This window comes from Pseudophryne corroboree, chromosome 11, assembly GCF_028390025.1.
Source record: "Pseudophryne corroboree isolate aPseCor3 chromosome 11, aPseCor3.hap2, whole genome shotgun sequence".
Taxonomy (NCBI): domain Eukaryota; kingdom Metazoa; phylum Chordata; class Amphibia; order Anura; family Myobatrachidae; genus Pseudophryne; species Pseudophryne corroboree.
In genome coordinates this window covers 273,961,071-273,975,188 of record NC_086454.1, presented here as the reverse complement: position 1 = coordinate 273,975,188, position 14,118 = coordinate 273,961,071, and the positions used below count along the sequence as shown (strand labels likewise).

General features: G+C 43.1%; 2 pseudogenes; both read left to right on the top strand.

The window, feature by feature from the left end:
• The first annotated feature begins 7,902 nt into the window (after window positions 1-7,902).
• On the top strand, window positions 7,903-8,021 carry LOC134971226 (5S ribosomal RNA; annotated as a pseudogene).
• A 213-nt stretch (window positions 8,022-8,234) lies between these two features.
• LOC134971313 (5S ribosomal RNA) lies at window positions 8,235-8,352 on the top strand (annotated as a pseudogene).
• Window positions 8,353-14,118: the final 5,766 nt, after the last annotated feature.

The following is a 14,118-nucleotide window of genomic DNA, read 5'->3' as shown; positions in this document are numbered from 1 at the left end:
GGCCCCCCTGTACAAAAAGGACTTTATTTACATTGTACAGCTTTACAGTACTTTAAGTGACTGCCATGTTTGTCATGGCTTGCTTTTGTGTATATAATTAGTGGTGTTTTGAACCTGTGCACTGTGCCTTGATACACTATTATGGCTAGCTGCTGCACATCAATAGGTAACCAGCCTATATAAAGACAAAAATGTAGTGTAGGATGTGCTGCGCTCAGCTCAATGTTGTGGTGCTCTTATGGTAGTAATCTTTATGAGCGAATAATCAGTCTGGATTAATATAAAATACTTTTACTTCAAGTAACAAATAAACAAATATGTTTTTGACAAATCATATGTCATAAATTGCACACACTTTATATTCATATGATTGATTGATTGATTGATTGATTGATTGATTGAATGAATGAATGAATTAAGGAATTTTAGCCAAAAGAAAAAAAAGTGAGAGAAGACAATAAAGAAAGATAAAGTAGGTATTGAAGAGAAATGTTAATAGGAGAAGGATAAAGAAAATGAAAAAATAAAAAATAGAAGGATTTGACTAAATTGTTGTGATAATGTTATGACACAGTTGTATGTGTGCACTGATGTAACTATGATCGATCACAGGTAGATATAAAAAAAATGTTTCTTTGTGAGCTGTGGGAGACAGTATGTACTGTATGCTCCGGGGGTCGCTGGAATGTGTATTCAGTCTCTTGAATAATAATGATAGTGGTAGCAGCTCCAAATGGTGAAAAATGTGTGATGTAAATGAACAATTAAAAGGAAAAAAGTCTGTGGGTAGCAACATCTCGCTCACTCACTTGTTAGTACCTTCTGGATTTACAGCATCTGTCTAAGCTGGATAGTCTTTACCGCCTGGGTGCTCTTGAACTCCGGATTTGACAGGCTCTCTTCCGGGACGACTGTCCAGTGGAGCAGTCACAGAGTGAGCATCCACTGGGACACAGAGCCTGGGCAGGAGCTGGTCGTTATCTGGGGAGAGTCACTAGCAAGGTTGGGCTTTGGGATTTTGTCATCCTTTCCCTGCAGTTCCTCTCCACTACAGAGACTTACCAACATCACCTCACAGGGTACGTGTGTCCTTCTGTAAGTCAGCACTGCCGCTTGATTGTTCTCAGTTGGTGAATGCACGGATCTTCCTTGCTTGCTGTAATGATGCCTCCAACACGTTTCAACCAGCGATTGGTCTTCTTCTGGGAATTGTGGGACCCACAATTCCTAGAAGAAGACCAACTGACAACAATCAAGCGGCAGCACTGACCGAGAGAAGAACAGACGTACCCTGTGAGATGCCATTGGTAAGCTCCTGCCCAGGACGGAGCATAGATACTGTCACCCACTGCTCACAAAGAGACTTTTTTTATTTTTACTTTTATGTCTACCTGTGATCGATCATAGCTACATCAGTGCACATATACAATTGTGTTAATGCATTATCATAACAATTTAGTCAAATTCCTCTATTTTTTTATTTTTTTATTTTCTTTATCCTTCTCCTTTCAACATTTCTCTTCAATACCTACTAGTTCTTTTTTCATTCTCTTCTCTCTCCTCTCTTTTTTTGGCTAAAATTCCTTCATTCATTCAATTAATCATATGAATATATAGTGGGTGCAATTTATGACATACGATTTGTCAAAACCATATTTGTTTATTTGTTTACTTTATTATTATTATTATTATTATTATTACATTTTATTTATAAGGCGCCACAAGTATTTCGCAGCACTGTACAAAGAACAGTACAGGGAGACAAAACTTAGCATTACAGTAAATAAATAACAAAGTTAGAGTACCGGTAACAAAGAGCACAACAATTCTCAAAACATAATACAGCTAAGATGTAAGTAGCGAGGGAGTAATCATCGTACTACTTGGGGCTGGCGGCCATAGATAGAGATGAGCCTTTACCAGCAGGAGAAAAAGCAGGTAAAGATAGTTGCTGAGTAGGAGAGAGCTGCGTGTGAAATGTATCAAGAAGAGGGCTATGACAACAAGAGGAAAGAGTGCCCTGCTCTGAAGAGCTAACAATCTAGTGGGAAGGGGCGACAGACAGATGACATGAGGTGCAAGCAAGCAGGAGGTAGCCTGATGGCAGTATGTTAGCAAAGCAGAGATGTTCAAGGCATGAGGCAGGGGGATGGAGGAGCAGCCTCAGGACTAGGTTATGCATCAAAAGGGTATGCTTTGATGAATAGGTGGGTTTTTAGTGCCTGTTTGAAGCTTTGCAAGGTTGGGGAGAGTCTAATGGAGCGGGGGAACACATTCCAATGAAGGGGTATGGCACGGGCAAAATCTTGAACTCGAGCATGGGACGCAGATACCAGGGCAGAGGAGAGGCAATGGTCATTGGCCAACCGTAGTGGATGGGAGGGAGTATGAAGGGAGAGGAGGTTGGAGATGTAAGGAGCAGTGGAATTAGAGATGGCCTTGTATGTGACAGTGAGTAGTTTGAAGAGGATTTTGTGGGGGAATGGGAGCCAGTGTAGATTTGGTCGAAGAGGAGTGGCAGATGTAGAGCGGTGGGAGAGGAAGATAAGCCTAGCTGTGGAGTTGAGGACAGATTGGAGGGGAGCAAGATGGGAGCAAGTGAGGCCAGTGAGGAGAACATTGCAGTAGTCAAGTCGTGAGATGACCAGATTATAAGTTTATTTGTACTATGGTAGAGAAATGGCCTGATGCAGGTAATGTTGTGTAGCTGGAACCAACAGGATTGCACCAGAGCTTGGATGTGGGGTGCAAAGGAGAGGGAGGAGTCAAGAGTGACACCCAGGCAGCAGAGTTGGGAAACGGGGGAGATGATGGTGTTTTCAACAGTGATAGAGATATTGGTAGGGGGTCTTGCTCTGGCTGGGGGAAAGATAATGAGTTCAGTTTTGTCCATGTTGAGCTTCAGAGAGCACTCAGACATCAAGGAGGAGATGGCAGAGGCAGCTGGAAACCTGAGAGAGGACAGAGGAGGACAGATCAGGAGAGGAGAGGTAGAGTTGTGTGTCATCAACATAGAGGTGGTATTGATGCCCAAAGGAGTTAATAAGCGCACCCAAGGAAGAGGTGTACAGGGAGAATAGAAGGGTGTCTAGGACAGAACTCTGAGGGACACCAACAGGAAGGATGGAAGGGTGTGAGGTGGTGCCAGAGGCAGACACAGAGTAGGAGCAGTTAGTGAGGTAAGAGGTAAACCAGTCAAGGACAGTGCTAGAGAGGCCAACCAACATTTTTGAGTGTGCGGAGGAGGAGAGGATGATCCATGGTGTCAAAGGCAGCAGAGATGTCCAGAAGGATGAGCAGAGAGAAGTGGCCCCTGGATTTGGCCGAAAGCAGGTCATTGGTGACTTTCACCAGGGCAGTCTTGGTGGAGTGGAGTGAGCGAAAGCCAGATTGTAGTGGAACAGGGATGGAGTTGTCAAAGAGGTAGCTTGTGAGACGGCTGTAGACCCATCATTCAAGTAGTTTGGAGGCGAATGGGAGAAGAGAGATTGGGCGATAGCTAGTGAGTGATGAAGGGTCGAGGTTGTTTTTTTTTGAGAATAGGTGAGACCAGAGCATGTTTGGATGGTGAGGGAAAGATGCCGGTAGAGAGCAATAGGTTAAAGAGCTGAGCAAGGTAGGAGCAGGCAGTGGGGGAGAGGGAGCTGAGAAGACGGGAGGGGAGGGGGGCCAGGGGGCAGGTTGAGGGGGGAATAAGATGAGGGAGTGGACTTCCTTGTATGAAATGGGATGGAAGGAGGAAAGGGTGGGATAAATGGAGGGGGAGGATAATGTGGGCAGGGGGCAGCAGAGGAGTGACAGGGTGACTTTTACTTGAAGTAAAAGTATTTTATATTAATGCAGACTGAATATTCGCTCATAAAGATTACTACCATAAGAGCACCACAACACTGGACTGAGCACAGCACATCCTACACTACATTTTTGCTTTTGTATAGAGTAGTATTTGGTAGTGCTGTATCCATATGCTGCTATTGTTTTCAGCACTGTAGTTTTCATTAGTAGAGTAATCGTCACCCAGTGGTGAAGTTGTGTATTCCATGCTGTGAATCTTCTTGCTGCTTAGTATGCCGTACCACGCCTTACCATATAAACCTGCGCTATATTTCTGCTGCGGCAATGACGCAAGTATGGCAAAATGACAGCAACGATGAGTGTGGCTACATCTAAATAAGCATTTTCCACATGTACCTTCTTTTGTGGGTAGCACATTAGTTGGTAACCTGTCTTACCAGCCTCTTTTTTTACAATAGATTTATTAAGCACAGGACAAATCACTTTGTTTTAAAATGAATCATTATGTAAAATATATGTAATTTACCACATTCAATTATGTCCCCGGCACAAAACGAATGATCTACATTTATCTCTTTCATGATGCACATTACCAGTTTTTGATAAATAACTACTAAGACATAACAAGCCATTTCTTAACAAATTACCATTTAACAGAATACATGATTATGAAGGAATTGCCTTGTGAGCAGAGTACAAATGTGTTACCTGTTTTAATTCAAAATTATCTCCTGTGCATTAAAAGCAGTATTGGGTTAACCTCAAACACTAAATTAAACTCACATAGGGATTAAAAGTTTAGTTAGGTGGTGATAAGTTAGCCATCTTTATAAGATATATTTTCAGGTTTTCTTGACAATAGTCTAAACATCTACATCCGATGAGCCATCTGGGAAGTATTTAAGCATAGTGAGTGACATCCAATTATGGGGATCTGTAGATGCTCACTGATGCTTAACAAAATTAAATAATATACGTCACTACTGTGATTCTTTCCATAATCCAGTGGCTGCTTACACTCTACAGAATATTAAGGGATTCAACAATAAATGTATAGTATGAGGCAAGTGTCAAAATATATGTAGAGATCAGTTAGATACGTTAGTACAAAAACCCAAACACACACACCCATTAAATGAAAAATAATATATTGGATGGAACACACTAGATAATAATATACTGTACAGAATGTCAGCAGTTTGATCTATCTCATCTGTCACAACCACCTCTTTAATTGTGGTGGTTTTAGCTGTGGGTTTTGCTGCAGTTAATGTATTTTATCCGCAGGTTAATATACCCGGCGGCTGATTTTTTTTTTTATATAAAAATTAATTATAGCAATTTGCAGCGTGTCAGACTTGAATATGGTGATTTTGCTATGAAAAAAATCGGTGGTTTGTAACCCAACCAAAATCACACTGAAAAGCAGGGAGTTAATCAAATTGCTGATTGATAAATTTGCCCCAAAGTGCAGACAGAGTCCTGCCAGTGAAAGCTTACAGTTACAGTAAAAATCTAAGGGGGAATTCAATTAGCTGTTGGATTTACTGCTGTCTATTATCTCTCAGATTAAGAGCCCAGTACTATTCATTTACCTGAAGGTGCACTTAATGCTTATTTCTGCTGAGGATGGTGCAAACAGAAATCCGTATTAAGTGCATCTTCAAGAACTTATTGCGGGCCTACTGGGTTAAGTGCATAGGCACTTAACCCAGGATCTGTGATTTACTGCATGGTAGCCACAGGGCTCACAGTGGGATATAACTGAATAAGCTCTGGGCACTTGACCCGGAGCTGAAAGCCAACAGTAAGTAAATCTAAGGGGGAATTCAATTAGCTGCGGGATTTACAGCAGTCTATTATCTCCAAATTAGGAGCCCAGAACTATTCATTGACCCGAAGGTGCACTTAATGCTCATTTCTGCTGAGGATGGTACAAACAGAAATCCGTATTAAGTTCATCTTCAAGAACTTATTGCGGGCCTACTGGGCACTTGACCTGGAGCTGAAAGCCAACAGTAAGACCCATGGCTAATGTAATTACCATCTGAGATGCAAATGTTTCACCTGTCATTTTAGAAACAGCACCTGAAAATTGTATCTTATTAAGCAGGTACCGGTCAAAGAAGCCACTCTTGTTATTAATAACCAAAATAAAGGCTTGCAAATATATGTAATGCCTGCTGACAAAGGGGGGGGGGGGGGGTTAGTTATCATGGATAGGTTAGCTTATATCACGGAAGCTACCAGACTGTTAGGGGACAGATCCTCATATACTCCATTGCCGACTGACCCAAAATAAATCTTCATTGAAGAACTCAGGGAAATGCTGCTGAAGGGCTTTAGACGTGATATAATTGCCAAAGAGGAGTATCAATACGTTTTAAATGCCAACCCCACTACCCCATCTTTTACTTTCTTCTGAAAGTACATAAGTCTTTAATAAATCCCCCAGGAAGGCCCATAATGCAGAGACAGATTCCCTGACCTCACACTCATCGAAATATGTGGACATATTTCTGAGAAAATACGTGAAGGAGCTGCTGGCATACCTGAAAGACACTACATCAGTCTTAAAGTTGATGGAACTATTTGAATGGAAAGACACATATAGATGGGTCACTATAGATGTGCAATCCCTCTACACATGCATAGAGCATGACAAGGGAATTCAGGCCTGCAATTAATTTCTCATCAAGGACCATCAAATCACAGAGGACCACAGACTTTTTAGATGTGAACTTATGAATTTTTATCCTGAAGCATAACTATTTTAAGTTTTTAGGTTGTTTTTATCTACAAATCTGTGGAACTGCTATGGGCACTATTTTTGCAACCAGCTTTGCTAACCTTTTCATGGGACAATGGGAGAATGAATATGTTTTTACCAACCACCCCTAACAACAAAACATCATCTTTTACAAACTATATATACAGTAGATGACATTTTAATCATATGGGATGGGGATGATTCCAGTTTTAAAGAATTTTTTACCTATCTTTCCGATAATCTCAGTTTCACTGCCAATGTGAACACAGAACAGATTGAATTTTTGGATCTAGTATTGACACACTCAGGGAAAGAAGTTATAACAAGGAATTTCATTAAAAAGGTGGATATGAATAGCTATGTGCACTATAAAAGTAACCATCATCAGCAATGGAAAGAAAACATCCCCTTCTCCCAATTTAATAGAATAGTATGAAATTGCAAGACCAATGAGGATTGAGATCAGCAAATAAGAGTGTACACAGAGAGATTTAAAGAGAAAGGTTACCCACATCATCTATTAGAAGAAGGCTTGTCAAAAACGAAGAACTTGGAGAGGAGACAACTTCTAAGATACAATCCTAAGGAAAGCAAAGAAGGCATGGTCAAATTCATTACCACTTACAGTAGGCATGAGAAATTCATTAAACAAACATTAAAGAACCACTGGAACATACTGCAAATGGATCCCATTTTAAAGGATTATCTTCCAAAGGAACCACAATTGGTGTTCAGGAAGTCACAGAGCCTGAAAGATTTAGTGGCACCAAGTATGCTAAGGAATCCCGAGACACTGAGCACCATGCCGGAATGTGTGGGAAGTTTAAAGTGCAGTCGGTGCAATATCTGTAGATACAGTACCTTCATCCCAATAGAAAGTCGTTCCAGAACAAAAGTAACAAGGAGTATAGAATTAAACAGTTCATCAACTGCAACACACCATCAGTAATATACCTTCTGGAATGTCCATGTAATATGAAGTACATCTGTAAAACTAAGAGACCTCTGAAACTCTGTATTCAAAAACATATTAGGAATATCAAAAACAAGGTTCTGACACATGCGGTGTGGAAACACTTCCACCTGTGCCATTATTCGGATCCAGACGAACTGACTTACAAAGTTATAGAACTGGTGTCTCTAGGAAACAGAGGAGGAGATCTCTCCAACCTTCTTTCTAGAAGGGAGATGTACTGGATTTATGAATTAAACACCCTCCATCCAGATGGCTTTAACGAAGGCTATGAGATAGCCCCCTTCCTGTGACGTAAGCAGCACTTTGCGTATTCATTTTATGACCCCTCTTTATCCAAATTATACCTTCTATTCCACACCATTATTACAGCCAAACCACACTGCACATGCCCAATTCTGCCCGATCTTGGAAGCTAAGCAGTGTTGGGCCCGGTAGGTACTTCGATGGGAGACCACCATGGAAGACCGGGTGCTGTAACCCTAACAGGATTAAGGGTATTAACCTGATATATACTGCACTCCTCTGAGCTATTTGCTTTTCTTGTATTCCACTTTTTTCCTCCTTTCTATATAACACTACATGTGCTGGTCTACTTTCACGGAGGAGCTATGTCTTTTGCGGCAAACTGATGTATTTCATATACGTATATACTTTATATGCTTTTATTTGGTCTCACATGATATCCCACACCATTATTACAGTCATACCACCCTGGAAATGCCCAATACCATTTGATCTTGGAAACTAAGCAGGGTTGGCCCGGTCAGTACAGGGATGGGGGACCACCATGGAAGACCGGGTACTGTAGCCATAGGAGTTTATGGGGATCAAACCCTGAGACATCCTTTCAAGTCGACTCTTTTGTCTTCATTCTTGTTTATGCTTTTTTTTGTGCTTTTCTTTTTATGACTACTTCCAGTGTATGTATATATATTCTCTTTTAAGATCCTCTCCCTTATTTTATTATTTTTTTAATATATCAGCTCTCCGGCTCTTGGGAGGAGCTAGGATATCTATTTGGTCGTGATTTTTTTTCTATCACCTAGTTTTGTACCTATTATTATGATGGACTCTGGTTTTCAGTAATGCCTAAAATTATTAAAATATGTCACCCTCCTGAACTGCCCAAATACTTACCGGCACTGCTGTTTTAAAAGTTTGAATGTACCATAAAACATTTTGATTAGAGTCTAAACTGTCCCTTATCCCTAATATTTTGTATTAGTAATGCGAGTACAGCCTCTAATTACCTCTTTTACTTTTTTATTTTATATAAAACAAACTAACAGACCTGTGAGCTGATATGATGAAGGACAAATATCACTTATAAAATGGCCGCCAGGATACCCCACTTCTACCAAATAATGTCTGCTCTAGAAAGACCCCTGAAACATGGCCACCACATATATGATATGGAGCGGGCGCATGCGCACAGCAGGACCGTGGACACCGGACGTGGGGCAGATATGATGTCACGCACTGCCCGGACAGGAAGTCCGTGGCTTTCATGATCCTAATGTGTTTTAACCCATTTTTATTGCTAATTTTGTAGTTTTTGGCTAGCGTTCTCCATCCCTAGCATTACATTAGTCTGCAACTCATTGTATATTTGTATTTTGTTAACATTATGCCTTCTAACCAATTAGCAACAGGAAGTGATGTAGTAACCACTTTCCTATTAGAATAGGTATATGGTCTGTCTCACTGTATTAACTACCCCTTGATGAAGTCCAGATAGGATGAAATGCATTGGATGCCACTTGATCTAAACTCATCCTCACAAGTTAAGATATATATCTTCTATCTTATATACAGTATATTTTTTAAATCTATTTTGTATTATTTTTTATGTGTTCTTTTATGTATTTTTCACTTTTTATATTTTTGAAGTTTCTAGTTTTTATGAACATGTGCTTGTTTACAGTCAATTTTACCCAGTGATACTTTATTTTAGTGCTACGTTCTGTAAATAAATCATTATACTATTTTTATATTCATATTAGAGATGAGCGCCTGAAATTTTTCGGGTTTTGTGTTTTGGTTTTGGGTTCGGTTCCGCGGCCGTGTTTTGGGTTCGAACGCGTTTTGGCAAAACCTCACCGAATTATTTTTGTCGGATTCGGGTGTGTTTTGGATTCGGGTGTTTTTTTCAAAAAACCCTAAAAAACAGCTTAAATCATAGAATTTGGGGGTAATTTTGATCCCAAAGTATTATTAACCTCAAAAAACATAATTTACACTCATTTTCAGCCTATTCTGAACACATCACACCTCACAATATTATTTTTAGTCCTAAAATTTGCACCGAGGTCGCTGTGTGAGTAAGATAAGCGACCCTAGTGGCCGACACAAACACCGGGCCCATCTAGGAGTGGCACTGCAGTGTCACGCAGGATGTCCCTTCCAAAAAACCCTCCCCAAACAGCACATGACGCAAAGAAAAAAAGAGGCGCAATGAGGTAGCTGTGTGAGTAAGATTAGCGACCCTAGTGGCCGACACAAACACCGGGCCCATCTAGGAGTGGCACTGCAGTGTCACGCAGGATGGCCCTTCCAAAAAACCCTCCCCAAACAGCACATGACGCAAAGAAAAAAAGAGGCGCAATGAGGTAGCTGTGTGAGTAAGATTAGCGACCCTAGTGGCCGACACAAACACCGGGCCCATCTAGGAGTGGCACTGCAGTGTCACGCAGGATGGCCCTTCCAAAAAACCCTCCCCAAACAGCACATGACGCAAAGAAAAAAAGAGGCGCAATGAGGTAGCTGACTGTGTGAGTAAGATTAGCGACCCTAGTGGCCGACACAAACACCGGGCACATCTAGGAGTGGCACTGCAGTGTCACGCAGGATGTCCCTTCCAAAAAACCCTCCCCAAACAGCACATGACGCAAAGAAAAAAAGAGGCGCAATGAGGTAGCTGTGTGAGTAAGATTAGCGACCCTAGTGGCCGACACAAACACCGGGCCCATCTAGGAGTGGCACTGCAGTGTCACGCAGGATGTCCCTTCCAAAAAACCCTCCCCAATCAGCACATGATGCAAAGAAAAAGAAAAGAAAAAAGAGGTGCAAGATGGAATTATCCTTGGGCCCTCCCACCCACCCTTATGTTGTATAAACAAAACAGGACATGCACACTTTAACCAACCCATCATTTCAGTGACAGGGTCTGCCACACGACTGTGACTGATATGACGGGTTGGTTTGGACCCCCCCCAAAAAAGAAGCAATTAATCTCTCCTTGCACAAACTGGCTCTACAGAGGCAAGATGTCCACCTCATCTTCACCCTCCGATATATCACCGTGTACATCCCCCTCCTCACAGATTATCAATTCGTCCCCACTGGAATCCACCATCTCAGCTCCCTGTGTACTTTGTGGAGGCAATTGCTGCTGGTCAATGTCTCCGCGGAGGAATTGATTATAATTCATTTTAATGAACATCATCTTCTCCACATTTTCTGGATGTAACCTCGTACGCCGATTGCTGACAAGGTGAGCGGCGGCACTAAACACTCTTTCGGAGTACACACTTGTGGGAGGGCAACTTAGGTAGAATAAAGCCAGTTTGTGCAAGGGCCTCCAAATTGCCTCTTTTTCCTGCCAGTATAAGTACGGACTGTGTGACGTGCCTACTTGGATGCGGTCACTCATATAATCCTCCACCATTCTATCAATGTTGAGAGAATCATATGCAGTGACAGTAGACGACATGTCCGTAATCGTTGTCAGGTCCTTCAGTCCGGACCAGATGTCAGCATCAGCAGTCGCTCCAGACTGCCCTGCATCACCGCCAGCGGGTGGGCTCGGAATTCTGAGCCTTTTCCTCGCACCCCCAGTTGCGGGAGAATGTGAAGGAGGAGATGTTGACAGGTCGCGTTCCGCTTGACTTGACAATTTTGTCACCAGCAGGTCTTTCAACCCCAGCAGACCTGTGTCTGCCGGAAAGAGAGATCCAAGGTAGGCTTTAAATCTAGGATCGAGCACGGTGGCCAAAATGTAGTGCTCTGATTTCAACAGATTGACCACCCGTGAATCCTTGTTAAGCGAATTAAGGGCTGCATCCACAAGTCCCACATGCCTAGCGGAATCGCTCCGTGTTAGCTCCTTCTTCAATGCCTCCAGCTTCTTCTGCAAAAGCCTGATGAGGGGAATGACCTGACTGAGGCTGGCAGTGTCTGAACTGACTTCACGTGTGGCAAGTTCAAAGGGCATCAGAACCTTGCACAACGTTGAAATCATTCTCCACTGCACTTGAGACAGGTGCATTCCATCTCCTATATCGTGCTCAATTGTATAGGCTTGAATGGCCTTTTGCTGCTCCTCCAACCTCTGAAGCATATAGAGGGTTGAATTCCACCTCGTTACCACTTCTTGCTTCAGATGATGGCAGGGCAGGTTCAGTAGTTTTTGGTGGTGCTCCAGTCTTCTGTACGTGGTGCCTGTACGCCGAAAGTGTCCCGCAATTTTTCTGGCAACCGACAGCATCTCTTGCACGCCCCTGTCGTTTTTTAAAAAATTCTGCACCACCAAATTCAAGGTATGTGCAAAACATGGGACGTGCTGGAATTTGCCCATATTTAATGCACACACAATATTGCTGGCGTTGTCCGATGCCACAAATCCACAGGAGAGTCCAATTGGGGTAAGCCATTCCGCGATGATCTTCCTCAGTTGCCGTAAGAGGTTTTCAGCTGTGTGCGTATTCTGGAAAGCGGTGATACAAAGCGTAGCCTGCCTAGGAAAGAGTTGGCGTTTGCGAGATGCTGCTACTGGTGCCGCCGCTGCTGTTCTTGCGGCGGGAGTCCATACATCTACCCAGTGGGCTGTCACAGTCATATAGTCCTGACCCTGCCCTGCTCCACTTGTCCACATGTCCGTGGTTAAGTGGACATTGGGTACAACTGCATTTTTTAGGACACTGGTGAGTCTTTTTCTGACGTCCGTGTACATTCTCGGTATCGCCTGCCTAGAGAAGTGGAACCTAGATGGTATTTGGTAACGGGGGCACACTGCCTCAATAAATTGTCTAGTTCCCTGTGAACTAACGGCGGATACCGGACGCACGTCTAACACCAACATAGTTGTCAAGGACTCAGTTATCCGCTTTGCAGTAGGATGACTGCTGTGATATTTCATCTTCCTCGCAAAGGACTGTTGAACAGTCAATTGCTTACTGGAAGTAGTACAAGTGGGCTTACGACTTCCCCTCTGGGATGACCATCGACTCCCAGCGGCAACAACAGCAGCGCCAGCAGCAGTAGGCGTTACACGCAAGGATGCATCGGAGGAATCCCAGGCAGGAAAGGACTCGTCAGACTTGCCAGTGACATGGCCTGCAGGACTATTGGCATTCCTGGGGAAGGAGGAAATTGACACTGAGGGAGTTGGTGGGGTGGTTTGCGTGAGCTTGGTTACAAGAGGAAGGGATTTACTGGTCAGTGGACTGCTTCCGCTGTCACCCAAAGTTTTTGAACTTGTCACTGACTTATTATGAATGCGCTGCAGGTGACGTATAAGGGAGGATGTTCCGAGGTGGTTAACGTCCTTACCCCTACTTATTACAGCTTGACAAAGGGAACACACGGCTTGACACCTGTTGTCCGCATTTCTGGTGAAATACCTCCACACCGAAGAGCTGATTTTTTTGGTATTTTCACCTGGCATGTCAACGGCCATATTCCTCCCACGGACAACAGGTGTCTCCCCGGGTGCCTGACTTAAACAAACCACCTCACCATCAGAATCCTCCTGGTCAATTTCCTCCCCAGCGCCAGCAACACCCATATCCTCCTCATCCTGGTGTACTTCAACACTGACATCTTCAATCTGACTATCAGGAACTGGACTGCGGGTGCTCCTTCCAGCACTTGCAGGGGGCATGCAAATAGTGGAAGGCGCATGCTCTTCACGTCCAGTGTTGGGAAGGTCAGGCATCGCAAACGACACAATTGGACTCTCCTTGTGGATTTGGGATTTCAAAGAACGCACAGTTCTTTGCGGTGCTTTTGCCAGCTTGAGTCTTTTCAGTTTTCTAGCGAGAGGCTGAGTGCTTCCATCCTCATGTGAAGCTGAACCACTAGCCATGAACATAGGCCAGGGCCTCAGCCGTTCCTTGCCACTCCGTGTGGTAAATGGCATATTGGCAAGTTTACGCTTCTCCTCCGACAATTTTATTTTAGGTTTTGGAGTCCTTTTTTTTCTAATATTTGGTGTTTTGGATTTGACATGCTCTGTACTATGACATTGGGCATCGGCCTTGGCAGACGACGTTGCTGGCATTTCATCGTCTCGGCCATGACTAGTGGCAGCAGCTTCAGCACGAGGTGGAAGTGGATCTTGATCTTTCCCTAATTTTGGAACCTCAACTTTTTTGTTCTCCATATTTTATAGGCAGAACTAAAAGGCACCTCAGGTAAACAATGGAGATGGATGGATTGGATAGTTTACTAGTATACAATTATGGACGGACTGCCACGGTTAGGTGGTATAAAAAAACCACGGTTAGGTGGTATATATTATAATAATAATACAATTATGGATGGACGGACTGCCTGCCGACTGCCGACACAGAGGTAG